Raw genomic sequence first — 27,536 nt, 5'->3', positions numbered from 1 at the left:
CATTCTAGACCGGCATGTTCGTCAATTAAGATCGAAGAAATTCCCTTCAGTTCGTATGCAGTGGAGAGGTCAGCCTGTTGAGGCAACAACCTAGGAGTCCGAGTCTAATATGCAGAGCTGTTATCCTCATCTTTTCTCCGGCTCAGGTACTTTTCTATGTCCGTTCGAGGATGAACGGTTGTTTTAGAGGTGGAGAATGTGATGCCCCAAAAGGTCATCTAGTGTTTTAGAATCCAATCCGGGGTTTTGAGGCTTTCAAGACCTCGTTTTCCTTCTCCTCAAGTTACGTGCGCAGTCTGGGTGCGCTTCCGGAAAGCCTATATGTGAAAAATTGAGAAATGCTAACTTATTTCTTTAAAAATTGAATTAAGTAGACTTCGGTCATTATTTTAGATAAATGGACCCGGACCCATGATTTGACGGTCCCAGAAGGTCCGTAGAAAAATATGGGACTTGGCGTATGCCCGGAATTGAATTTCGAGGTCCCTAGCCTGAGAAATGAATTTTTGAAGAAAATTATTTAATTGAAAACTATAGGAAGTTTGGAAATTGAATCATGCTTGAATGTAATGGTATCGGGCCCGTATGTTGGTTCAGGAGCCCAGTACAGGTCTAAAATAATGTTTAAGTCTAATTTGTGAAATTTGGTAGGAAACGAACTTGATTTGATATAAATTGGACCCTTGGTTGTGGAAAAGGTAACTTTAGGTGCTCTTGAGAATTCCATTATTTTTGAAGCTAAATTCATAGTTTTTGATGTTATTTTGATGATTTGATGGCACGAGCTCACATTTGCGAATAACCATCGCATTTGCGATGACTGGGTAGGGAGGGACCTTCGCATTTGCGAAGCTCTATGTCGCAAAAGTGACTCCAACAGTAATCGCAATTGCGAACGATGGTTCACATTTGCGAAGTAATCAGGCCTGGCCAACCTTCGCAATTGCGAAGCCTTGGCCACATTTGTGAGTTCTTATTTGCAAACCTGGCATCGCTAATGCGATAACTGCACCTGGGTAAATTCTAACTTAGACGGGATTTTCTTTATTTTTCAAACTCTTTAAAACCCAACTTTTAACTTATTTCTTTCAATTTACATCATCATTTTACAAGATTTTATCACAAAATCTAGGGATTTTCATGAGAATTTGGGTATTTTTGGGTGAAATTTGGGAATTTTGAATTTTGGAGATTTAGACCTCAATTGAGGTCGGATTCCAAAACCAATTGCATATCCGGGCTTGGGGGTGAATGGGTAATCGAGTTTTGGTCCGAACTTCGGGATTTGACCAAGCGGGCTCGGGGTCGATTTTTGGGTTTTTGGGAAAAATATTAGGAAAACTATAATTAAGCATTGGGTGTGAGTTCTTTAGAAATTATTGATGTTGTTAAACAAATTATGACTAGATACAAGTGAATTGGAGGTGAATTCTAGAGGAAAAGCGATAGTTGAGGCTTGATTTGTGGCCGTGGAATCGAGGTGAGTGTTTGGTCTAACCTTAGCTTGAGGGAATAGGCGTTGTGCCTTAATTGCTACGTGCTAGTATTGTGTACGACGTATAGGTGAGGTGACGAGTATCTGTACGTTAGTATAAAGCATGCCCGTGAGTCTAAATTGTGTTCGTTGTGATTGTCCTTAAGTACTATTAATGCCTAAATTGGTGATTTTCCATGTTGAGTAAGACTTATGATCACTTCCTTGGTATTTGTCCATTGTTGAGTATTGACTCCAATTGAGGTTCATTTTGTGAAGTTAATTGTTGGAACAAGATTGGTTATAGCTGATTCCCTTGTCGGGCCGTGTTTATTCTTATGGATTGATTCCCTTATCGGAATGTTGTTGTTACCACTGTTTAAGTGAGGAAAGAGTGATAAAGCATGAAGAATGATGCCGTGCACATTCATGCGTTTGCATTTGGTGAGGAAAGAGTGATAAAGCACGAAGGGTGATGTCGTGCACATTTACATTGATATTGATACATATGGTGAGGAAGAGAGATAAAGCATGAAGGGTGATGCCGTGCACATTTCTAATATTCATATGGTGAGGAAGAGCGATAAAGCACGAAGGGTGATACCGTGCACATTTTCTTTATTGATTGCATATAGAGGATTGAGAGTAAAAGCACGAAGGATGATGTCGTGCGTTCATTGCCTACTTGTTGTGATTTCATGTTGCTATTGGTTCAAGTGCCTTAATTGTTTCATTCCGTTATTTTCGTGCTTCCTATGTTCTTATCCCCTATATCATGTTGCCCCTTTCCGTTAACCTCTATTTAGCTTCTGTTATTGTTATTCTGTTAGATACTGTTTAAACTACACATGTTATGTTGTTTGTTGTGTCCTATCCTCGTCACTACTTCGCCGAGCTTAGGTTCGACACTTACTCAATACATAGGGTCTGTTTTACTAATACTACACTCTGCACTCTTTTGTGCAGATCCCGGTATTGGAGCATATGGACCATAGTTAGAGGTTGCTGCCTTCAGTCCAGTGGAGACCCGAGGTAGTCCGCAGGCCTTGGCATCCCCTTCTATCTTGTTTCTTTCTGTTCTTATCTATTTCAGAGACAGACATGTATTTTTTTTGTTCAACCACTATTTGTAGTACTCGTAGATAGTCCGTGAGATTGTGACACTAGTTCTGGATGAAGTATTATTATGAGTTTTGTATTGGTAATAGTTAAACTGTTAAAATTTTATTCTTCCGCATTTCTATTTTCGCTGTTTACTTGAATTAACTTGGTAAATTGTTACCGATAAAGATAAAAAGATAGAATAATCAATAACGTTGGCTTGCCTAACGGGTTCAATGTTTGGTGCCATCACAGTCCTGACGGTGGGTAATTCGGGTCGTACAACAATACTTGGCTTCCCTTTCGCCTTCTGTGTTTGGATTATGGAAGTATTCCCAGTTTTTCGGGAAAAATCGTTTGTGAACTTGAAAGAATGTGGGTTCCCTCGAATGCTATATTTTTCAGATATGAAAACTTCGCATTATGACAACCCATGTAAAGAGTACTTCCATAATGAAAAAGTAAGTTAATAGGATTACTAGCTATCTTTTTGTTTATGTGTTTCGGTTCTAAATACTTACTTTTCCCCCTTATATAATAGGTGTTTCAATTGCTCGAGATGGTACCATTTGTTTCTTCTGAAGAAGATGTGGAGCCTGGTAGTGTGCATGTGCAATTATCTCAAGATCAAAGTCCAATGCCTTCAACACAATTTAATGAAGGCTTGCTTAAAGAAAATGTAAGTTTTCTGTCTTTGAATACCATTAATTTTTTATTTGCTTATTTTTGCTTAAGAGACTTTTTTATTTTTATGATTTTTTATTAAGAGATTATCGGAGAAGTTCAAAAAGGATTTGCAGGCAGAAAGTGTTAGAATACATTAAAAAATAACTTTATCAGAAAAAAGGATTCAAAATGACATCAAGGTAACATGTGTTTGATTTTTGAGCTTCTACATTTAAATTCAGGACTAGATGTCCTTAATTTCTGTGCTTGTAACTCTAAGTTCAAGACTAAGTGTCCTTAATTTTTGAGCTTGTAACTCTATGTTCAGGACTAAGTGTCCTTAATTTTTGAATTTGTAACTCTAAGTTTAAGACTATCTGTCCTTAATTTTTGAGCTTGTAACTCTAAGTTTAGGACTACCTGTCCTTAATTTTTGAACTTGTAACTCTAAGTTCAGGACTACATGTCCTTAATTTTTGAACTTGGAACTCTATGTTCAGGACTACATGTCCTTATTTGTTGAACTTGGAACTCTAAGTACAGAACTACATATCCTTAATTTCTATGCTTGTAATGCTAAGTTAAGGACTAAGTGTCCTTAATTTTTGAGCTTGTAAGTTCAGGACTAAGTATACTTAATTTTTGAACATGTAACTCTAAGTTTAGAACCACTTGTCCTTAATTTCTGTGCTTGTTACTCTAAGTTAAGGACTAAGTGTCCTTAATTTTTGAGCTTGTAACTCTAAGTTCAGGATTAAGTATCCTTAATTTTTGAACTTGTAACTCTAAGTTTAGGACTACTTGTCCTTAATTTTTGAGCTTGTAACTCTAAGTTTAGGACTACTTGTCCTTAATATTTGAACTTTAAACTTTAAGTTCAGGACTACATGTCCTTATTTGTTGATCTTGGAACTCTAAGTTCAGGACTACCTGTCTTTAATTTCAGTACTTGTAACTCTAAGTTTAGGATTAAGTGTCCTTAACTTATAAACAACTAATATTTTGATTCTTATTTTAAATACTACCTCACAAGCTTTAAAGAAAAACCTAGAGTCAAAGGTTGATACTTTATTGAAGCATCTTGAGAAACCTCATGAAAGGAACAAAGAGAGTGGACCTGGTGTTTCAATTAGCAAAGATGCAGTTGATAATCAATGTGATGATACAGATGTGCATCTAGAAGATCGTTGTGAAAGCTCTTATAGAGATGTGCATCTAGAATATAAAACTGATATGGGCATCAGAATTGGGAAAGGTTAGATAGAGTTTTTGAATTTGTTGTCATTGTCAATTTATATTCAATAGCATAATAAATATTGACTGTTTTGCGCTTACAAGTGTATGTAGAATCTTTTGATTGATTGGAATTTCAAGATGGAGTGGAATGTAAAGATCAGGAAAACCCAAAAGAGAGAAGTGTAACAGAAATAATTTGTAAATCTGGAGTGCAATCTCAGGATGTAGAAAATCCATAGGGAACAAGTATAAGTGAGAATGTGTATACGATCTATCTATACCTCTCTCCCTTAAAGAGAAATTTAGAAATCAAAATGATGCTAAACAAGGTTAGATAGAATTTTCATGATCTGATGCATGTTAGTTTGATTAAACTATTAGTAACAAGTATTAATTGTAAATATTACAGAATCTTCTGAAGTTGCAAGGAATGAAGATGGAGTGCAATCTCAAGATAAATATACTGAAGGAACATACGATATCTCAACGCCATCAATTTTTAAAGAAATATAAGAAGACAGGGCGGACATCATAGTTATCAAGTTTTTTCTTTGAAATATTAGATTATTTTAAACATATGATACAGAAAGAAATGGTGGCAGAAGTATAATTATGTTCTTTCAGCTGCATTGGATGCTGGTTTACATTTTATGAGAGTGTTTATATATTTCTGTCTTGGTGCTGTTGACTGGTGAATTTCTTCTTTGTTTCAACTGACTGGGATTTTTGGTTTAAGGTCTGTTGAGTTAAGTTGATTTCTCTATATGTATTGAAGTTGACTTGTAGTCTTTAGAAATCTTGATTGACGACTGAATCCTAACTAGTGAAACTCGGTAACTGGTTTTTCATTGCTGTCTTGCTACTAAAAATTTTGTGTGTGGATTTGAGAGTCAGAAAATCTGCATCAATTTTGCCAGAAATATCTGATTGTTTTGATTGTAAATTATACCCAGTTTACTCTCAACAAGGCCGCATTCTGGCATGATTTGCTAATTTTTTCCTCCTTAATTATTGTAGTTGTGCTTGAAGAGCAAATTAAAAGAAAGGAAGATGGAGTGGAACATCAAGATAATGAAATTTCAAAAGAGAAAAGTGGAGGACAATCTCAAGACATAGAAAATACCCAAAGAATGAGCATAAGTGAGATTGTTTGTAGATGTATAGAAGGAACATATGTCCCTACACCTCTCTCTCTTAGAGACAATTTTGGAAGTGAAAATAATGCTAGTCAAGATAATGATTTAACTGGCATAATATTGACAGTTGCAAAAGGTTAGACAGAGTTTTTCATCTTATACATGTTAGTTTTAGTCAAAGATTAGCAACAAGTACTAATTGTGTTAGCTCTTGTAAATATTTGCAAAATCTTGTGAACTTGCAAGGGAAGAACATAGAGAACAGTTGCAAGATAAAGAAAAAACAATCGATGGAACAAGAATAAGCAATATCTCAGCTCCATTGTTTGTTAAAGAAATACAAGAAGACAGGGTGTCCAACACAGGACACTTTATCCTTAATATTTATATAGCAGTCATGAAGTTAAGGACACGATGTCTTAAATTTTATCAATATAAGTTGCAAATACAGGACACTTTGTCCTTAATATTTATACAACAGTCATGAAGTTAAGGGCACAATGTCCTAAACTTTATTAATACAAGTTGCAAATACATGACACTTTGTCCTCAATATTTACACAACATTCATGAAGTTAAGGACCCAATGTCCTAAATTTTTTGTTAATACAAGTTGCAAATACATGATACTTTGTCCTCAATATTTATACAACAATCATAAAGTTAAGAACACAATATCCTAAACTTTATCAATACAAGTTGTAAATATATGAAACTTTATCAATACAATGCAATCCAGAAAAGAAAAATAAAAATATCAAATCCCTTGCATCTTATTCTCCAGCAACCAAATAAAAATCCACACAAACACACAAAAGCATATAGAGATATCTGAAATTTATAGCTTACTGTAATTTTATGGTGAAATTTAGATGAGAAAGTTCAATTCTCTAATTTAAAATAGGAGGAGAAAACCTACTGTAATTTGGACGGTCATAGGTAAAGTTTGAGCGATGTTCTCTGCACGTAAATAAGTTGAGCGAAGTTCTCTGGTTTCAGCGAAATTATTATAGTAGAGGGGTATTTTTGTCCGAGCGGCTAAAAGTTCATCAAAGCAGTGGCTAAAGACTAAAGACATTTTAAATATTGGCTTAAAAGTAAATACATCTCTTATTACTAGCTAACTGTGCACTTCCCTCTAAGTCAAACTCATATTTAAGAGTAATCGTTAGTTTGGTTTTTTATTTCTCTAAATCGAGAGGTCATTGAGAATATTTATTTTCGTACATGGTTTTCATTTCAAGCTTGTAATTAATTTCTAACGATCAGTTTATAACTTAATACTATCATAAATTCAAATTAAATAAAATCAAAATGAAAGTAGAATATCAGGTTTTAAAAGCAATATGATCACGTGGACTTACCTTGTTGTATTTGATTGTTAATTATTTATATTGGTAGGGCATATAATTTAAATGGCCTTACTTAAATATTATGGAACCGAAATTGGAATTTATCGATACTTAGAATTAGAGACCAAATTAGCACATCCTTTTTTTATTCTAAGGACACTATACTGCCAAATGGTGACAATAAAAAAGTTCAGCTTGGGCAATAACGTCTCCAGCAGTTACCCAAAATGCAATTATGCAAAGATAATAGTATATCATTGTTTTCAAGTGAAGATTGTGTTGATTTGAAAGAGATGAACTAGGAAATATTTAAGCATCAAACGTGGATTTTATATTAAATTTGAAAAAAAAAGTAATAATAATTTTTTGAAGAACGTGCACAGAGAATGAAATCAAAATTGTGGAAATAATTCGAATGACTTCGTCAGAGTAAATATGGTAGAAGAGTGGGAATCCAAACAGTTATTTTAAGCTTAACATAGATAGTGCCTTTGATGCAAAACCAAATACAGGAGGAGGAGGTGGACTTATCCGAAACCATAATGAGGAGTGGATTATTGGGTATGCATCTCAAAACAACTCTCACTCTGCAGTTCAAGTGGAAATAGTGGCCTTACACATTGGTCTAAAGCTGGCAATGAATCATACATTAACTTCACTTATTGTGGAGACAGACTCACATGTATTAATCCAAATGTTGTCAACTAATAACCTAGTTTTCTCACACATATTACTGGATTGCAGACACCTACTGAAGCAGCTGGGCAGACCACAGGTGGGCCATATTTTTAGAGAAGCAAATGCTGCTGCTGACAGGTTGGCCTGCTATGGGAAAGGCTGTGGACCAGAAATGCGAAGAAAAATTATGATCTTTGTATCCCCTCCGCCTTTTGTTTTAGATGTACTAAAAGAGACAAAATTTGGAACTTGGACTAAACACCCAATTCCTACTGTGTAATAAGTATGTTGTTTTCATTCAATAAAAGTTCATTTCATTAGCAAAAACAAAAAAGGGTCAACTAGTATTAATCAAACAAAAATTCCTTTCTCCCCCAAAAGATGCGCAACAGAGTAGTCATTACTCACAATAATATTGTAATTCATATTAAGGTTTTATACGAGTAAAATCAGTCTCGTGGTACACTTCAGTCTCCAACATGATAAGCTAAGCTCAAGATATGATAATAGGGGGCGATACCGAGGTAGATGTCTCATCAATTTGGAGTCCGGACCATAACACCCACCCCCGGGGATATCGGGGTCGTGATTCGGGATAGCTCCTAGCCTTGATTAACTTCGAAGAACGTTGTCAAGTTAGTCAAGCCTGACCAACATAAGGTCGTGATATTCATGACCAACCGAATATCACGGCAAAGATCTCGGCATGTATCGATAAGAAATCGGTAATTAGTTAATTAGAAGATTTTAACCTTTTATAGAGTTGTACCTAATGTAGAACTCCCTTACTATAAAAAGGGGGTCTGATTACTTAAAAACATAATGTAATACGCATTCCAAGACAATATGCTATCATTTTCTCTGTTATTTAGCTTTTTCACTTGTTCATCAATGTTGACTATAGCGAGCCCGTATCGAGGGTGAACAATTTCACTAAGGCTGAAGCTGTCTCATTCATGTGGTTTGAATTCATTATATCTTTACTTGTTCAATCTAATCCAATTTATAGCTTTGCATCAAATTAATTCGCGTATCCTTAAAACCACTTATAAATTCAATTGTTATCCAATTTTGAGGGCAAACAATTTGGCGCCCACCGTGGGGCTAAGGATAATAGTGGCTATTTGATACAAACTTCTATAACACACCATATCTTGCACTTGTTCTTCGGAGTATCTTTAATTTCAAGTTAAAAATTGAAATGTCGAACTCCCAGGATGCCCCTCTAAACGTGGATGCTAAATCCGGCCACATTGGCGAGAAAAACAATGTAGCCCCCGGTAACAAGGTGCCCCCCGTAAACCACAACGGAGTTCCAGCTACATACCCAATCGATGCTAGCTCGCATGTGTCCGTCAATGCAAATTTGCTTACCGACCCTGAGAACAGCATCCGCAGAGAAGTCCAATTGATTTCACAAAATACTAACAGTGGATAAGATGATGGGATCAACTCGCGGGTGTGCATGCCAACAGATAGCAATAGCCCAGCTCCAGAACCAAAGCCACACCCCGAGCAGGATTGAGCCCGAGCTGTCCTGGGAAGTCATCTGCAGAAGTGAACCAGACACGAAAAGACCTAATGAAAATGAATTAGGAACCAACCCTGAGATCATAAAAAATGCTTGAGGAATTGACAAAGCGAGTAGAATCGGGAGAGAAGAGAATCAAAGCTAATGACAAAAAAGTAAAAACTTACAATTCTAGGGTTGATCAAATACCGGGAGCACCGCCGATATTAAAAGGCCTGGATTCCAAGAAGTTTATTCAAAAACCTTTCCCTCCAAGCGCATCTCCTAAGCCTATCCCCAAAAAGTTTTGCATGTCCGAGATTCCTAAGTACAACTGAACGACCAACCCAAATGAATACGTGACCTCCTACACATGCGCCATCAAAGGGAATGACTTGGAGGATGATGAGATGGATTCTGTCCTGCTGAAAAAGTTCGAGGAGACTCTATTGAAAGGATCTATGATATGGTATCCAATTTACCTCCTAATTCTATTGAGTCATTTATTATGCTTGCAGATTCCTTCATGAAAGGTCACGCCGGGGCTATGAATGTCAAGACCAAAAAGTCGGACCTTTTCAAAGTAATGAGTTGCTCAGAGAATTCGTATCCGGTTTCAAATGGAACGGATGGACCTGCCTCTGGTCGCAAATGATTGGGCCGTTCAAGCATTCACCTAAGGACTCGATATTCGAAGCTCTTTGGCTTCACAGTAGTTGAAATAAAATCTGGTGGAGTATCCGGTAGTTACTTGGGCCAACGTGCACAACCGGTATCAACCAAAAATTAGGGTCAAAGACAATTAACTTGGGGCCCCTCTTGGGTCCGTTTACTCCATTAGATCTGTCGACAGGGTCAAGAGAGACATTGATCATGAACCAAAATCGAGCAGATATTGTTACCAACTGTACAACGGGGACCGAAGAGGTAATGGGTTTGGGAAAAATCCTGTAAGAAGTGAGAGGAGGAGTGATCAAGGTAAAGAACCCAGAAACTCATGAGCAAAAATAGTTTCGATAGGCCCATTGGGCCTAAGAAGAGCCACGATTATTGAAATACATCGATGTTGTCGCCATCGTATATGCCATCGGATGCATCAAAGATGCCAAATGGCCTCGACCTCTACAGTCCGATCTAGCCCAAAAGGTTCCTAACCTAATGTGAAAATATCATGGCACTCATAGACACAGAACAGAAGATTGCCGACAATTAAGAGAGGAGGTAGCCCGACTATTCAATAACGGACATCTCAGAAAGTTCCTGAGAAATCGAGCAAAAAATCATTTAAGGAATAGAGACACTAATAAACAGGTCTAGTACGAGGAACCTCAGCACATCATTAACATGATCATTGGTAAGGTTAACATTCTCTAGGGACCAATGTTAAAGAGCACCAAAGTATCAAAACACACAAGGGAAAAACGGACTCAGGATTATGTGTCCGAAGGGACTTTGTCCTTCAACGATGAAGACGCAGAAGGGATCGTGCAGCTCCACAATAATGCGCTGGTAATATCTGTACTCATAAATAAATCTCAAGTTAAGCATGTCTTAATTGATCTAGGTAGCTCGACCACCATCATCAGATCGAGGATCGTGGAACATCTCGGTCTACAAAATCAAATCGTGCTTGCAGTCCGAATTTTAGATGGATTCAACATGGCATATGAAACCACCAAAGGGGAGATAATAGTACCGGTGAACGTTGCTGGGACCATCTAGGAAACCAAGTTCTATGTAGTCAAGGGTGATATGCGGTACAACGCTTTGTTGGTTGGCCATGGATCCACAACATGAGGGAAGTACCTTCTACTCTACACCAAGTGTTAACATTCCCAATGCCATAGGATTAAAACAATATACGGAGAACAACCAGCTGTAAAGGAAATGCTCGCGGTCGAAGAGATAATCACGATATCCGCACTTACAATGATAAAAAGTTCGGGTTCGGTCGCCAGGGAACAGACCAAAAAGCAATTACCAACACCTGCCCTAACCCAACTAGAGTGCAGGGGACGATGAAGACGATGACTACCGGGTCCCCAAGTCCTTCATAATCCCTGGTGATTCCGACACCACCAAGTCAATGGTCAAGGAGCTGGAGCAAGTCGTGCTGATCGAGCACTTGCTTGACCATAAGTTATACTTGGGAAAGGGGTTAAGTCCTAAGCTTAGGAAAAAACTCATTCAATTCCTTGTAGCTAACGTGGATTGTTTCGCTTGGTCCCACCTTGATATGATAGGGATTCCCCCAGAAATAACCATTCACAAGAAGAGCCTGGACCCGAAGTTTCATCCAGTCAAATAGAAAAGGATACCTCAATTCAAAGTCAAACATGCATTCATCAAAGATGAGGTATCTAAACTCCTTTAAATAGGGTCTATTCGAGAGGTTAAATACCCGGATTGGTTATCTAACGTAGTGGTAGTCCCAAAAAAGAGAATAAATTAAGAATGTGTGTAGACTATAAATATTTGAATAAGTCATGCCCCAAGGATTCTTTCCCTTTTCCCAATATCGATAGCATGATCGATGCGATGGCCGGCCACGAGATCCTCAGTTTCTCGATGCCTTTTCCGGGTACAACCAATTTCAATGGACCCGGGCGACCAGAAAAAAATGTTCTTTATCACTAAGTATGGTACCTACTGCTATAGCGTAATGCCATTCGGAATAAAAAATGCCGGTTCCACTTACCAACGCCTAGTAAATTGGATGTTCGAAGAAAAAATAGGAAAATTAATAGAGGTTTACATTAACGACATGTTAGTTAAGTCCCTGCGAGCAGCGAACCATTTAAAACATTTGCAGGAAACCTTCAAAATTTTGAAGAGGTACAACATGAAGCTAAACCTGGAGAAATGCGCATTTGGAGTCGGGTCCAAGAAATTTCTCGAATTTATGGTTTCCAACCGGGGGATCGAGATTAACCCCGATAAGATCAAGGCCATTGAAGACATCATTGTTGTGGACAACGTCAAAGTCATTCAAAGGTTAATCGGTCACATAGCCGCCTTAGGCTGATTCATCTCGAGGTCCTCCGACAAGAACCATTAGTTATTCTCACTATTGAAAAAGAAGAATAACTTCTCATAGACTTCGGAGTGTCAACAAGCCTTGGAGGAACTCAAACGGTACCTCTCAAGCCCACATTTGCTTCACACTCCAAAGGCAGATGAACAACTATATCTATACTTGGCAGTATCCGAGTAGCGGTAAGTGGAGTCCTAGTCCGAGAAGAAGAAGGTACACAATTTACTATCTATTATGCTAGCAGAACTCTAGGCGAGGTCGAAAATAGGTATCCTCACCTAGAAAAATTGGTGCTCGCTTTGCTAAGCGCCTCTAGGAAACTAAAACCATACTTCCAATTCCACCCTACATGTGTTGTACTACTTACCCATTGAGGAACATAATGCATAAACCCGAACTTTTGGGATGATTGGCCAAATAGGCTGTTGAAATCAGTGAGTATGATATCAAATATCGGCCCCGCACTGCCATCAAGTCTCAAAATTTTGGCGGACTTCGTGGCCGACTTTACACCGGCCCTAATACCTGAGGTCAAAAGAGAATTGTTGTTAAACTCGAGGACTTCTTCGGGAATCTGGATCCTTTTTATGAACGGTGCCTTGAACGAAAAGGGGTCCGGACTTGGTATTGTATTAAAGCCACCCACAGGTGATATATTTAGATAATCTATTAGGACTGTAAAATTGACTAACAACGAGGCCGAGTACGAGGCCATGATTGCAAGTCTCGAACTGGCTAAAAGCTTGAGGGTATAGGTGATCGAAGCTAAGTGCGACTCCCTCATTGTGGTGAACTAAGTTAATGGGATGTTCAAAGTCAGAGAGGAACTAATGCAGAGATACCTGGATAAACTGCAAGTAACATTACATCGTTCAAAGATTGGAACCTACAACACATGCCTCGGGATCAAAACAGCAAGGCCGATGCTCTCGCTAACTTGGGATCGTCAGTCAACGACGATGAGTTCAACTCGGGGGCGGTCGTACAACTCATGACATCAGTAGTGGAAGAGGGTCACGCTGAGATAAACTCAACAACCCTAACTTGGGACTGGAGAAAAAAGTATATAGAGTATTTGAAGATTGAAAAGCTGCCCTCCGATCCTAAGGAATCGAGGGCTCCGCGCATGAAGGCGGCCCAGTTTAGCCTGTCCGAAGACGGTACCCTATTTTAGAAGAATGTTCGATGGACCACTCATAATATGTCTAGGACCAGGAGATACCATATATTCTGAAGGAATTCCACGAAGGCAGCTGTGGAAACCATTTGGACGCCAAATCATTAGTTCATAAAGTAATCAGAGCTGACTACTACTGGATCGACATGGAAAATGATGCGAAGGAGTTTGTACGAAAATGTGACGGATGTAAAAGGCACACTCCGATGATTCATCAGCCTAGGGAACTACTATATTTGGTCTTGTCACCATGGCCATTCATGAAATGGGGAATGGACATCATCGGCCCCCTTTCTTGGGAACCCGGTAAGGCTTAATTTATATTATTTATGTCTGACTATTTTTCTAAATGGGTGGAAGCCCAGGTGTTTGAGTAAGTCAATGAGAAGGAGGTCATTGATTTCATCTGGAACCACATAATATGTCGGTTCGGGATGCTGGCCGAGATCGTGTGCGACAATGGGAAGCAATTCGTCGGCAGCAAAGTGAGCAAGTTTTTCGAAGACCATAAGATCAAAAGGATCCTATCGATGCCCTATCACCCTAGCAAAAATGGACAAGCAGAATCCACGAACAAAATCATACTCCTAAACCTTAAAAATAGGTTGACCGACGCCAAAGGAAAATGGAAGAAAATCTTGCCCAAAATGCTTTGGGCATATCGGACGACCTCGAAGTCGAGTAGTAGGGCCACCCCGTTCTCGTTGGTTTATGGTGCCGAAGCTCTGATACTGGTCAAAGTAGGAGAACCGAATCTCACATTCCAATATACTACTAAAGAATCATTATGAATACGAGCCTGAAACATTTAGATGAAAGGCGCGAGGTCGCCCTCGTCTGATTGGCCGCCCAAAAATAAAAGATCGAAAGATATTGCAATCGAAAAGCCAACCTTAGACACTTCAATGTCGGAGACAAGGTATTAAGGAAGGTCACACTAAGCACTCGAAACCTAAAAGAGGGGAAACTGGGGCCTGAATTAGGAAGGTCCATATCAAATTATCGAGATCACCAGAATAGGGTTGTACAAGCTCGGAACAATGAACGGTGAGCGACTACCAAACAACTGGAACGTAACTCACTTGAAACGATACTACTGCTAAGGTACAACCCCATTCATTTTATTTTATTTACATGATTGGACTAACATTTGTAGGTGATACCCAAGGAAAGATGCAACTTTTAGGCATGAAAGCGCGCGTTGCACTCTTTTTCCCTTGAACCGATTTTTCATAAATGGATTTTTCGATAAGGTTTTTAACGAGGCAACAATGAATCATGCTAACTTAGAATCGAAGACCGTTTATGAACCGATGTCAAAGATCACATTAACAGTATGCGAGGCTACTCTATGATCGGCCTCGAACATTGGAGGGTGATAATAGGCTAGATTCATTTAATTTGGCAACTGTTTATGCCCAACTTGACTATGTTCCACTGTTCTAGGATAGTTAAATGACGATATGGCTCTAATTGTGAATTTCATGTATTGCAGGAGCAAGTTGCGCTTATGAGGACTTAGGACTGTGTTTGGAGCTAAATTGAAGCAAGGGAAGCCCATCAGAGCTGAGTACATTGAAAGAAGAGAGAAAAGAAGAGTTGAAATGATGATCCAGTCTAGCACGCCCACTAGCGCGATCGCGCTAGCCCAAGAATTTAAGGAAGAATACTATGCCATATGCGCGGTCATTAGCGCGCCCACTGGCGCGACCGCGCTAGTCCAGTTCAGAAAATATAATTCAAGGGTAAACTTGGAAGTTCGGGGGTAATTCCACTTAACCTATAAGAGGTCCAGCTCGCCCAACCATTAGAGTTTTCAATCTTCTCTTTGTTATCTTTATTTGCACATTATGAATACTTTTGTGGTTTTATCTTGCTTTGCTATGAGTAGCTAAATATTTAATCTAGGGTTTTGATGGAACCTGTTGAAGGATGAACTTCGTGTTATGTTAATATAGTTTGCCAGGTTTAATCTTTATTTGTTCAATTGTGTTCTTGTTGTAGTTAATTGGTAGAATCCTCAATTAGTTGTGCCTATTTAGTATGTATTACTCAGGAGAGAGTGCATATATAAGAAATTGTTGAACAATACCACTCCCAAAGTATATGAGGGATCAATAACTGAGGATTTAAAGGCTGGATTAGGGATAACTAAACCTTGGGTGAGATCTAAAGTGAGCTGTAATAAAAGCCAGGTAGCGTAACTCGGGAGAGTGCTTCTAGTAAATTGTCATAATTACTCGGGAGAGATTTACAGTAGTAAGAGTTCTCATGATCGATAGAGATGAAGAGGCAAATCTATAGGAAACATAGCAGGAAGGGAGTCCATCAATAGGGGAAATCATAACCTTAGATCCTTCTCTTACTTGCATACAACCCAATCATAGTTAGCTTTTAGTTACTTGTTTTCATTCAGTTATAGTTAGTAAAAACATCTCCTATTGTTATTCAAAATATCTGGAAAGTTGATTACAAAGAATTTAGTAAGTCTAACAAGAGTAATTGGTAGGTTAATTCCTTGTGGATTCGACTCTGGGCTAAATACTCGGATTATATTTGCAGCAACCGCTTTGTCCTTTTTATAACTCATAATTGGGCGTGATCAAATTTTGACGCCATTGCCGAGGAATTAACGATGTTATCAATTACAGTTGAAAGAAATACAAAAATTCTTAGTGTTGTCAATTTTCTTTATTTTCAATCTATATATTGAAATTTTAACGTTTGTTGACTTGGTTGTACAGGTGCATGCCTAGAAACACATCGAGAACTGGTGAATTATTTGAAACATTATCAGATCCCGAGAAATTTTTCAAGGCCTTGATCGGGCCAACCGGAAAAACAAACAACAACAATCAACTGCACAACTCGAACCAGACATGGGGGATAATTTGTTAGACCCAACTGCGCCATTGGCGCCAGTGGCACCTATTGTGACAGAGGCTACTCTATATGACTGGGCACAACCCATAACAAAGAATTTGGCCACAATGATATTAGTCCTGTAGATACAGGCCGAGTCATTTCAAATCATGAACAACATGCTGCACTTGTTGCAAAACAAAGGACTATTATCGGGGACATACATTGAAGATCATCAACAGCACTTGAAGAATTTTCTGTCAATCTGCAAAACTCAAAGGTATCCCAACGTAACTCAGGAAGCAATAAAGCTGTTGTTGTTTCCATTCTCAGTGACATGAGCTACCCAGACTTGGCTAAACTCGCTCCCCGTTAATTCCATAACGACTTGGGAGAAGTTAGTCAAGCAATTTGTGAATAAGTTCCATGCACCCAACAAGACTACTCAGCAAATTTATGAAATTTTAATCTTCAAACTGAAATCAATGGAGACACTTCAAGAAACGTGGGAACAATTCAAAGGGATGTTGGTTATATGTCCACACACGGTATTCCAGTTCAGATGTTGGGGCAGCGGTTTTACATGGGTTTGACAGATAGCGTTAAGGCTAATGTTGATGTTTCAACTGGTAGAGCATTCTTGAGCAAAACATGGAGAGAAAGCCATAGCATGCTTGACAAAATGGCATAGAATTTGGGGTGGACAACCAGGAATGCACCTATCACTGCAATAGTTCACTCAGTTCCCTTAGATCCATCCAACACTCTTGCTGAAAATATGGCCACATTAATGACACAGATGAGTATACTCACTAAAAAGGTGGAAGAGTCAGGGCATAAGCAGCAGGTACACATTGTTGATACTACCAATGGGGGCTAATGCACATCTTGCATTAGTCAGCCAGTTTATAACCAATGGAATGCATAAAGTGATCATCATCATTACCCTGAGGACATGAATTATGTGTCTAATTATGGGAGCCATAGATAGGGTGGTCAGGATTAGGGCCAACAGAATCATCCATACAGGCCAGTCCAGCCACAGCTCAATAATGGAAATATGGGAGGTATGCAACCTCACAATAATATGGTGCCTTACCAAAGGCCGCATGGATATATCAATCAAAATCAACAGCAGGGTTATCATCCTCCTCAGCAGTAACATGGTGGAAGACAGGAAGATGGGTTTGCTAGACTTGAGGTAATGATACAACATGTTATTGGGTCAAATGCAAAAATGAGTGAAAGGGTAGATGCACATAAGTCAGCTATAAAGATTATTGAAGTGCAAATGGGCTAGATTTCGATGTCTTTGAATAATCATCCTCATGGGACATTACCTGCAGACACTCAAATAAATCCAAAAAATCAAGGCTCGAAGCAGATGATGGCAATGAGTCTACGTAATGGCAGAGACTTAGACTTGGAGCAAGACAAGGCTGGAGAAAGCAGGCAAGTTGAGACACGTGTACCAGTGCCCATTGAGCTAGATGATGTAATAAAACTGACAGAGGTGACAGTAAAGACTGCCCAGGAAGAAACCAACACACAGATTAGGGCTGAGAAAGAAGCCAGGACAACCCAAGAACCGGTAATTGAGGTGGTTTTTGACAAAGAAAATACCCAAATAATTAGGAATAAGAGACCTCCCGCACCATTCTCATAGAGGCTAGCCAAGTACCAGAAAGAGGAACAATACAAGAAATTCTTGGAGATGCTAAAACAAATCCAGGTAAATATTCCATTGATTGATGCATTGAAGGAGATGCCTGGTTATGCAAAAATGATGAAGGACTTGATGTCCCAAAAATTCAATTTCCAAGACTTGGACACAATGACTCTTACTCAGACCTGCAGTGTTGTGGTGACTAGACCAGTTGCTGAGAAGCTGTCTGACCCAGGGAGTTTCAATATTCCCTGCAGCATTGGTAACGTTGCTTTTGCCAAGGCACTTTGTGATTTGGGGGCTAGCATAAATATTATGCCCCTGGCGATCTATAAGAGGTTGGGATTGGAAGAGCTAGACCCACTTCTATGTTATTGCAGCTGGCTGACAGAACCGTGAAAAGACCTTCTGGTATTTTGGATGATGTATTGATTTAGGTAGGGAAATTTGTGTTCCCTGTAGATTTTGTGATTCTAGATTGCAAGGTGGATGAAGAAATTCCCATAATTTTGGGAAGGTCATTCTTGGCCACAGGGAGAGCTCTCATTGATTGTGAAACTGGGGAGCTCAAGATGAGGTTGAACGATGAGGAAATAATATTCAATGTGCAGAAATCTATGAGGAGACCAAGTGAATTTGCCAATTGTTATCTTATTGATGCCGTGGATGTAATCGTAGAAGCAGATGATGAGACGTTGACTATTAAGGACCCTCTTGCTGCATGTCTGGTGAATTTAGATAAGGTGAATGGGGAAGAATTGGCAGAATGGGTGCTGGCTTTAGAGGGCAAAGGGTTTTGGGATAGAACACTTAAATTCGAGTCCCTGCACTTAGAAAACAGAGAAACTCCTCCAACCAAGCCATCCATAGAAGAACCACCAAAGCTGGAGTTGAAGCCACTACCCGCCCATCTCAGGTATGAGTTCCTTGGACCTAACTCCACATTACATGTTATTATCTCATCTAGTTTGTTAGATGTGCAGTCACAACAACTTTTGCAGGTACTCAAGGAGTGCAAGACTGCCATTGGGTGGACCATGGTAGACATTAAGAGGATCAGCCCGGCATATTGTATGCACAAAATTCTACTGGAAGAGGGGCACAAACCTTCTAGGGAGCACCAAAGAAGGATGAATCCCAACATGAAAGAAGTGGTGAAGAAAGAGGTGATTAAATGGTTGGATGCGGAAATCATTTTCCCCATCTCTGACAACAACTGAGTTAGCCCAGCGCAATGTGTTCCTAAGAAGGGTGTTATGACGGTGGTAAAAAATGATAACAATGAGCTAATCTCTACAAGAACCGTCACAGGTTGGACAATTTGCATGGACTATAGGAAATTGAATCTGGCAACCCAGAAAGACCACTTCCCACTTTCCTTCATTGATCAGATGTTTGGCAGACTGGCAGGGAGGTCCCACTTCTGTTTTCTGGATGGGTACTCAGGGCACAATCAAATCTCTATTGCACCAGAGGACAGAGAGAAGACCTCCTTCACATGCCCATATGCCATTTATGCTTTTCGGAGAATTCCCTTTGGCCTATGCAATGCACTCCCCACATTCCAAAGGTGCATGATGGCCATATTCACTGACATGGTCGAAGACATAATGGAGGTATTCATGGATGATTTCTCAGTGGTAGGAAACTCATTCGACGAGTGCCTTATAAATCTGACCCGAGTATTGAAAAGATGTATTGAGACTAACATGGTACTTAATTAGGAGAAGTGCCATTTCATGGTACAAGAGGGCATAGTCTTGGGACACCGGGTATTAAGCAAGGGAATCAAGGTGGATCGTGCTAAAGTTGACGTGATAGCGAAGGTGCCACCCCCCACTTCAGTTAAGGCAATCAGGAGCTTCCTCAGCATGCCGGTTTCTACCGGAGATTCATAAAAGACTTCTCAAAAATTGTCAACCCCCTCTGTAAGTTGTTAGAAAAGATCACCATTTCTTGTTTTCTGATGATTGTAGGGTAGCATTCGAGGAGTTAAAAAAGAGGGTAGTCACAACACCCATCATTGTTGCCCCCGACTGGGAGCAACCATTCGAACTCATGTGTGATGCCAGTGACTACGCAGTGGGGGCAGTGCTGGGACAGCAAAAAAACAAGCTAACGCATCCTAATCTACTATGCCAGTAGAACACTGAGTGGAGCCCAACTGAACTACACTATGACTGAAAAGGAGATACTGGCTGTGGTGTTTGCATTCGACAAGTTCAGATCATACCTGATTGGCTCTAAGGTAATTGTATATACTGATCATGCAGCTCTCAGGTACTTGATTGAGAAGATAGAGTCCAAACTACGCCTGATTCATTGGGTGTTGTTACTGCAAGAGTTCGGCCTTGAAATTCGTGACCGTAAGGGCTCAGAAAACCAAGTCACTGATCATCTATCACGACTTGAAGGAGGTAAAAACTCAGTGGAGGATGAGGATATTCTGGAAACCTTTCCAGACGAGTAGCTACTCACTACAAGCCTTGAGGAAGTGCCATGGTGCGCATACTTTGCAAATTACCTGGTAAGCGGTATAGTTCCCTATGACCTTTCCTCTGTGCAAAAGAAAATTTTTATCGTGACTGCCGCATGTATTACTGGGATGAACCTTATCTGTTTTGAATATGTGTTGACAATATGATCCGGAGGTGTGTCCCCGAGATAGAACAATCTTTTATTTTGCAGGCATGTCACGCATCGGTGTATGGCAGGCATTTTGGAGGAGTCAGGACGACAGCAAAAGTACTAGAAGCCGGGTTCTACTAGCCAACAGTATTTAAGGATGCACATCAATGGGTGAAGGGCTGTAATGAATGTGAGCAAATCGGGAACATTTCCCGTCTCCATGAGATTCCCATGAACCCAATGCAAAAGGTTGAATTCGATGTCTGGGGGATAGACTTCATGGGCCCCTTCATCAGCTCCTTTGGCAATAATATATACATGTTGATGTAGATTACGTGTCTAAATGGGTGGAAGCTGCAGCACTTCCCACCAATAATGCAAGAGTGGTGGTGGGGGTTTTTAAGAAGAATATATTCACTCGTTTTGGGACCCCGAGAGCTATTATCAGTGTCGGAGGCACTCACTTATGCAATCGAGCCTTTGAGAAATTGCTGGTGAAGTACGATGTGCGCCACAAGGTGGCAACACCATATCATCCTCAGACTAGTGGACAGGTCGAAGTGTCTAATAGAGAGATAAAGAGTGTACTGACCAAGACTGTGAATGCCACAAGAACTGATTGGGCAAAAAAGCTAGATGATGCACTCTGGGCATACTGAACTACTTTTAAAACATCAATTGGTATGTCAGCATATAAGTTGGTGTTCGGGAAGGCATGTCACTTGCCAGTGGAACTAGAACATAGAGCTTGGAGGGCAATGAAACAATTGAATCTGGACATTGAGGCTGCGGGCACAACGAGAGTCACAGAATTGCATGAGCTCGACGAGTTCCGATATCTTGCTTTTGAGAGCACAAGGTTGTACAAGGAAAGAATGAAGAGGTTGCACGACAAGAACATTGTTGAGCGAAATTTCAATCCCAGAGACATGGTATTGCTTTATAACTCACGATTAAGGCTATTCCTGGGAAAACTCAAGTCACGATGGTCTGGACCATTTCGAGTGGTCGAAGTATTCCCCTCAGTTGTTGTAGAGATTGCCTCAGAGAAAGACTCTCATACATTTAGAGTCAATAGGCAGAGATTGAAACTATATGTGGTCATGACTGAACCAAAGGAAGTGTCAGAGATCCACCTGACTGATCCTTAGAGGTCGAGCGAGCCTTAAATGCGCTTATCTGCATCGTGTCGCGACGTTAAATCAGGCGCTGCATGGGAGGCAACCCATTGATTTGTTGTAATCGTCGTGCCACAACATTAACTAAGGCGCTGGTTGGGAGGCAATCCAATGATAGTTAGTAGTTATTAATTTTGAGTTTGGGAAGTACTAACCAATGCAAGTGAGCTTGGGTAGGTGATAAGTCCATCAGACGCGAAAAGAACAGGTGAAAAAAATAAAAATATTGCATGCCCAGGAGCGCACCCGCGCTACCCACCACGCTACAGGCCGCGCATATGGGCAAACATTCTGCCTCAGCTTCTCCACCACTAGCGCAACTGTTCTATGACTACACTACTGCCCGTGCTAGAAGAGCGACCGTGCTAGTGGCCGCGCATATGGCCAAGTACACTGTTTTGACTAGCGCGGTCGCGCTCGTACCGCACTATGACCGCGCTAGTTCCGCCTCTGACTTAACACATTGTTTTAATTTTTTTTTGTTTATTTTGTATAATTGTTAAATGTTATTTCCCCCCTCCCCCCCCCTTCACTCCCAAACGAAATAACCCAACGCTCAAAATTCCCCCAACCCTAACCCCTTTCTTCTTCAAATTCCTTCTTCTTCTAACTCCCTCTTCTCCAAATTCCCAACCCAAATTCCCCAAGGTTCAAGCCCAACCCCCTACTCTTCTTCACTTCTCACCATCTCCTCTCACCACAAGTAAGGTTTCTCTTTTTGCCAATTTGTTTTTTGTTTTAGATTTTCGTTTTTATTTTTTTTATGTAGTAGTTTTTTTTCTTTTCTTTTCTTAAGTAGAAATTTGTAGTGTATGTTGTAGTGATTGTGGGTGGTAATGTTGGTGGAGTAGTATCTTAACTTAGTGGGTGAAATTGGGGAAATTGTGGTGTTATTGGGGTTGCAACATGTTTGAAATGGGGTGTGGGTATATAATACCCACAAGGTGTTTGTTTAAATGCCTCAGTGTAAATAATTGAGTAATTGTGACCGATTGTGTGCGTGAAGTTTGAGTAACCGCATTGAGACACATTTTTTTGGGATGTGCTAATGCTATTCCTTTTCCAGGTACTATGGCTCCATCTAGGAAACGTCGCACCACGGGTGCCTCTTCTAGTAGTCAAACTGGATCGCCTAGGGCACACAGGTTAGCTCCTACTCGTCCCTTTCATAGTATCAGGTTCATCTCTGCCAAGGCTCAAGACCGCTTTGTGGATAAGGCCCCTAAGAAACCGATACTTGAAAAGGGCATAGATATAGGGTCGGTCCAGCTGGGCTGCCCTCACTTGTATCATGAGCTAGTAAGGTGGGGGATACAAATCTTTATTGACGAGCCGGACGAGGGAAATGTAGTGGTTGTGTGTGAGTTCTACGCTAATGTAAAAGAACATGTGAATGGCGTAGTAACTGTGCGCAGAAAGGTGGTGGATGCCTATGTTGAGGCTATACGGAGGATGTACCAGCTGCCCCCTCATACGGATCCATATGAAGACTATTATAAGGGGTATGGCAGATCACACATGCAGTGGGAGATGTTCTTTGAAACAATCTATGTACCCAGAAAGGAAATTGTCTGGATGAAGTATGGTTAGAAGTTTCACTCCGCGACGCTAACCTTTAAAGGGAAGTGATGGTTGTATGTTATCAACAACCGCCTGATCCCGTCTTCCAACACTATGGAGGTGAATGGTCGTCGAGCGGCTCTGATTTGGTGCTTTATTAATGGTCACAACTTTGACATGGCCAAGGTGATTCATGAGGAGATGTTCACCCGTTGTCCTATGAAAAAGTAGGGTTCTTCTTCCCTTCCTTGGTTACTCGACTTTGCCGGGCATCTCGGGTGCCGGAAAATCTTGATGTGGATGGGAGAGTGCCAAAAGACCACAACTTCCGAGTAGATAAGGTCACTACTAGGAAGGAGCATATGGCAGCGGATGGTGATGATAGTGGTGAATCTGATGACTCTGAGGAAGAGGAGGCTAAGCAGGAGGAGGTGAGGGCCGAGCCACAGGCTCATGAGCAAATTGCAGCATCTGTAGCGCCATCAGGGACTGCAGCACCATCTGGGGCTGCTCGGGTTACTCGGTTCACAGCTTTGGAGTAGGAGGTGGCTGGATTGCGTACTTCATTCACTGACTTGGGTACACGTGTTGACGCGGTGGCTGCCCAGCAGGTGAAATCAAAGAAGTAAATATTGGGCTGGTTGAGAGCTCTGGGTCGTGCTTGCAATTTGAACCCAGACACGGTCTCCGATCAAGAGTGATCTTTCAGGGAAGTTCATTTACCTCACTATTCTTTATTTTGTATGCCATGAGGACATGTCTTATTTTTAAGTGTAGGGTGGGGGATACTTCAATGTTTGTGTGTATATGTAACAACTTGACGGTTTGATGTTTTCTTTGTTTTCTTGATTGTTGTTGGCGGTTTTAAGTAATAGTGAAATTAGGTAAGTCTAAAGTAGGTAAGTTAACTTGTCCCGATGACGGATCTCTTTCGACGGGTTCTGGAAGGTCTAAGTTGACGTAAAAATCTGGAAAAAAACAAAAACAGGAATATGTTGGACTCTTCCTGATAACGGATCTTCTAGATAGTTTTCTTGAGGGAAGTAAGTCTAAAGAAAATACAAAAAAAAGATTTTTTTCTTTGTTTTAGGTAGTGTAGTAACTCCCCCTTAGTTTTTCTTTGGGCCACAGTTCTTTTTCAGGGGTTTTGCTTGAACCGGGTGTAGTTAATTTTTGTTTATTTTTTTCTAGTTTTTAGTTAGTATTGATGGGCTATGAGTTGAAACAGAAAGAGAAACCCTTGGCATTAATATACCTGAACACAGTAGATACTAGAGTGTAACGCTTAGTCTCAGTGGTTGATTCTTGCTAGAGTGCCTTAAATTGTATATTTGTAACTGACTTGAATACTCAAGCGAGAGTGTCTTGATAAGCCAATCTGGAGTGAGTCGTGTGCCATGTGTATGTGAGTTGTACTGTATTCTATGTTCTATATTTGATGCCTAGAACTTGCCTCATGTGTTTGCAAAGCGAAATAGTAGCTTTATTCAGTCTTAGAAGTGATATAGGCATTTCTTTGTTAAGCCAAATATATAAAGTAGACCCACCTGAATGCAATACATCGTAGTTAACCCCGTTGAGACTATAAGACTGTTTCTTTGGCAACCACATTACAAACCTTACCCAATTGTTTGAACGGCCCATCTGTTTGAACTCTTTTACCTCCCATGAGCACTTGAATGGTGATGAAATATGCAAAAGCTAAAGTGTGGGGTGGTGGTTTGGTTTTTGAGTGGAACTGATGAAATACAGAAAAGTTGCAGTTTTTGAAAAAGTAAAAGAATAAGCACCACTTAAAAAGAAAAAGAAAAAAAAGAGAATGAGTAAATGTAGTATGTGATAAGTGGAGACCTCATACAATTGCACCTAATGGAGCGGGATGATATAAATAGAAGTGTGGTGGAATGTTTGATTTGACATAAGTATGGTTTTGAATGTTAATGTGATTGTATTAAAAGTTCTTAGGGAGGTTAGTCACTATATCCAAATATATCCTACCCGTCCCTTAGCCTACATTACAACCAAATGAAGTCATAATTGATCTTAGACTGAATGGGCTCAATTAGTAGAGTAGTACACTTCGGGCAAGCCTATGGTGCATCTGTGTGGCATATGAATTTTCTTTCGGAGAGTGAGTGGATTTTGTCTATATAAGTTCCTAATTGTTTGTAATATTATTATTTGTGGAACTACTCTCTTGTGTGATATGAGGGCATGTGATTCACGAAGGAAAGGTAAGCCTTGACTTCTGTATAGAGTAATTTGAGTAAGTACGAATATTGCACGGCACGTGAGAGTCAACTTTTGGGGAAAAGATTGTACACTGCTAGATGTAACATTGGTGATTTGTTCTTGGTGTGATACGTTACAGGAAAAGCTTAGTGAAGAAACCTTTATAGAGTGTGGTGGATTGCTCGAGGATTAGCAATGATTTAAGTGTGGGGTGTTGATAATAGGCTAGATTCATGTAATTTGGCGACTGTTTATGCCCCATCATGAATATGTTTCACTGTTCTAGGATAGTTAAATAATGATAAATTGGCTCTAATTGTAAATTTCATGTGTTGTAGGAGCGAGTTGTGCTTATGAGGACTTAGGACTATGTTTGGAGCTAAATTGAAGCAAGGGAAGCCCCTCGGAGCTGAGTACGTTGAAAGAACAGAGAAAAGAAGAGCTGAAATGATGATCCAGTCTGGCACGCCTACTAGCGCGATCGCGCTAGCCCAAGAATTCGAGGCAGAATACTATGACATATGCGCGGTCATTAGCGCGACCGTGCTAGTCCAATTTGGAAAATATAATTCAGGGGTAAACTTGGAAGTTTGAGGGTAATTCCACTTAACCTATAAGAGGTCCAGCTCTCCCAAAGGGACATTATCAAGGTTGTTAGACTGAATTGGAGTCAAGAACAAGTGTAAGAAGAGCAATCAACCATTAGAGTTTTTCAATCTTCTCTTTGTTATCTTTATTTGCATATTATGAATACTTTTGTGGTTTTATCTTGCTTTACTATGAGTAGCTAAATATTTAATCTAGGGTTTTGATGGAACCTGTTGAAGGATGAACTTCGTGTTATGTTAATATAGTTTGCCAGGTTTAATCTTTATTTGTTCAATTGCGTTCTTGTTGTAGTTAATTGGTAGGATCCTCAATTAGTTGTGCCTATTTAGTATGTATTACTCAGGAGAGAGTGCATATATAAGAAATTGTTGAATAACACCACTCCCAAAGTATATGAGGGATCAATAACTGAGGATTTAAAGGCTGGATTAGGGATAATGAAGCCTTGGGTGTGATCTAAAGTGAGCTGTAATAAAAGCCAGCTAGCGTAACTCGGGAGAGTGCTTCTAGTAAATTGTCATAATTACTCGGGAGAGATTTACGGTAGTAAGAGTGCTCATGATCGATAGAGATGACTAGGCAAATCTATAGGAAACATAGCAGGAAGGGAGTCCATCAATAGGGGAAATCATAACCTTAGATCCTTCTCTTACTTGCATACAACCCAATCATAGTTAGCTTTTAGTTACTTGCTTTCATTTAGTTATAGTTAGTAAAAACATCTCCAATTGGTATTCAAAATATCTGGAAAGTTGATTATAAAGAATTTAGTAAGTCTAACAAGAGTAATTAGTAGGTTAATTCCTTGTTGATTCGACTCTGGGCTAAATACTCGAATTATATTTACAACAACCGCTTTGTCCTTTTTATAAGGCATAGTTGGGCGTGATAAGAGGGCATCACCCTAGGAAAAGGGCCAAATGGTTAAATAAACCATGCCCATATAGACCGCCCGAGCCGTGACACAAAGGTTGTACATACGTATAACCTTGTTTAGTACGCAAAAAAATGAAAGGAAGTTTCTACCTTGCGGATAAATATTCTACCCCTTAAAGAAATTCTTTCTTACATTTGGTCCCCTAAAGACATCGAGCCCAAGGTCCACCTCATTCGGGAACTGTCGTCCAAGGCAAGTTCGGATGGCCCGGGATAACAAGATCCGAGGGCACAAAGCCTATTAGGCACTACCCAAACTTTAAAGGCTATGGCCATCCCCATTCAGGGATGTTATATTGGGTAAGCCCGAATGACTCGGGGTAACAAGCCCATTGGGAAACGCTCGAACAAATAAGGCTACGACCATCCTAGAACGGCTCGGAGACGTCCGAGATCCGTAACCAAAACATAAGGTCTTTAAGATTTTTAAACCAGTTCGAAAGGCTACCCTCCGCAAATATTAATCTAAAATATTCTAAGTACTTTGGGGATACCTTCCAG

The sequence above is a fragment of the Nicotiana tabacum genome, chromosome 8, assembly GCF_000715075.1.
Source record: "Nicotiana tabacum cultivar K326 chromosome 8, ASM71507v2, whole genome shotgun sequence".
Classification (NCBI taxonomy): domain Eukaryota; kingdom Viridiplantae; phylum Streptophyta; class Magnoliopsida; order Solanales; family Solanaceae; genus Nicotiana; species Nicotiana tabacum.
Note: the sequence above shows the minus strand (reverse complement) of the source record.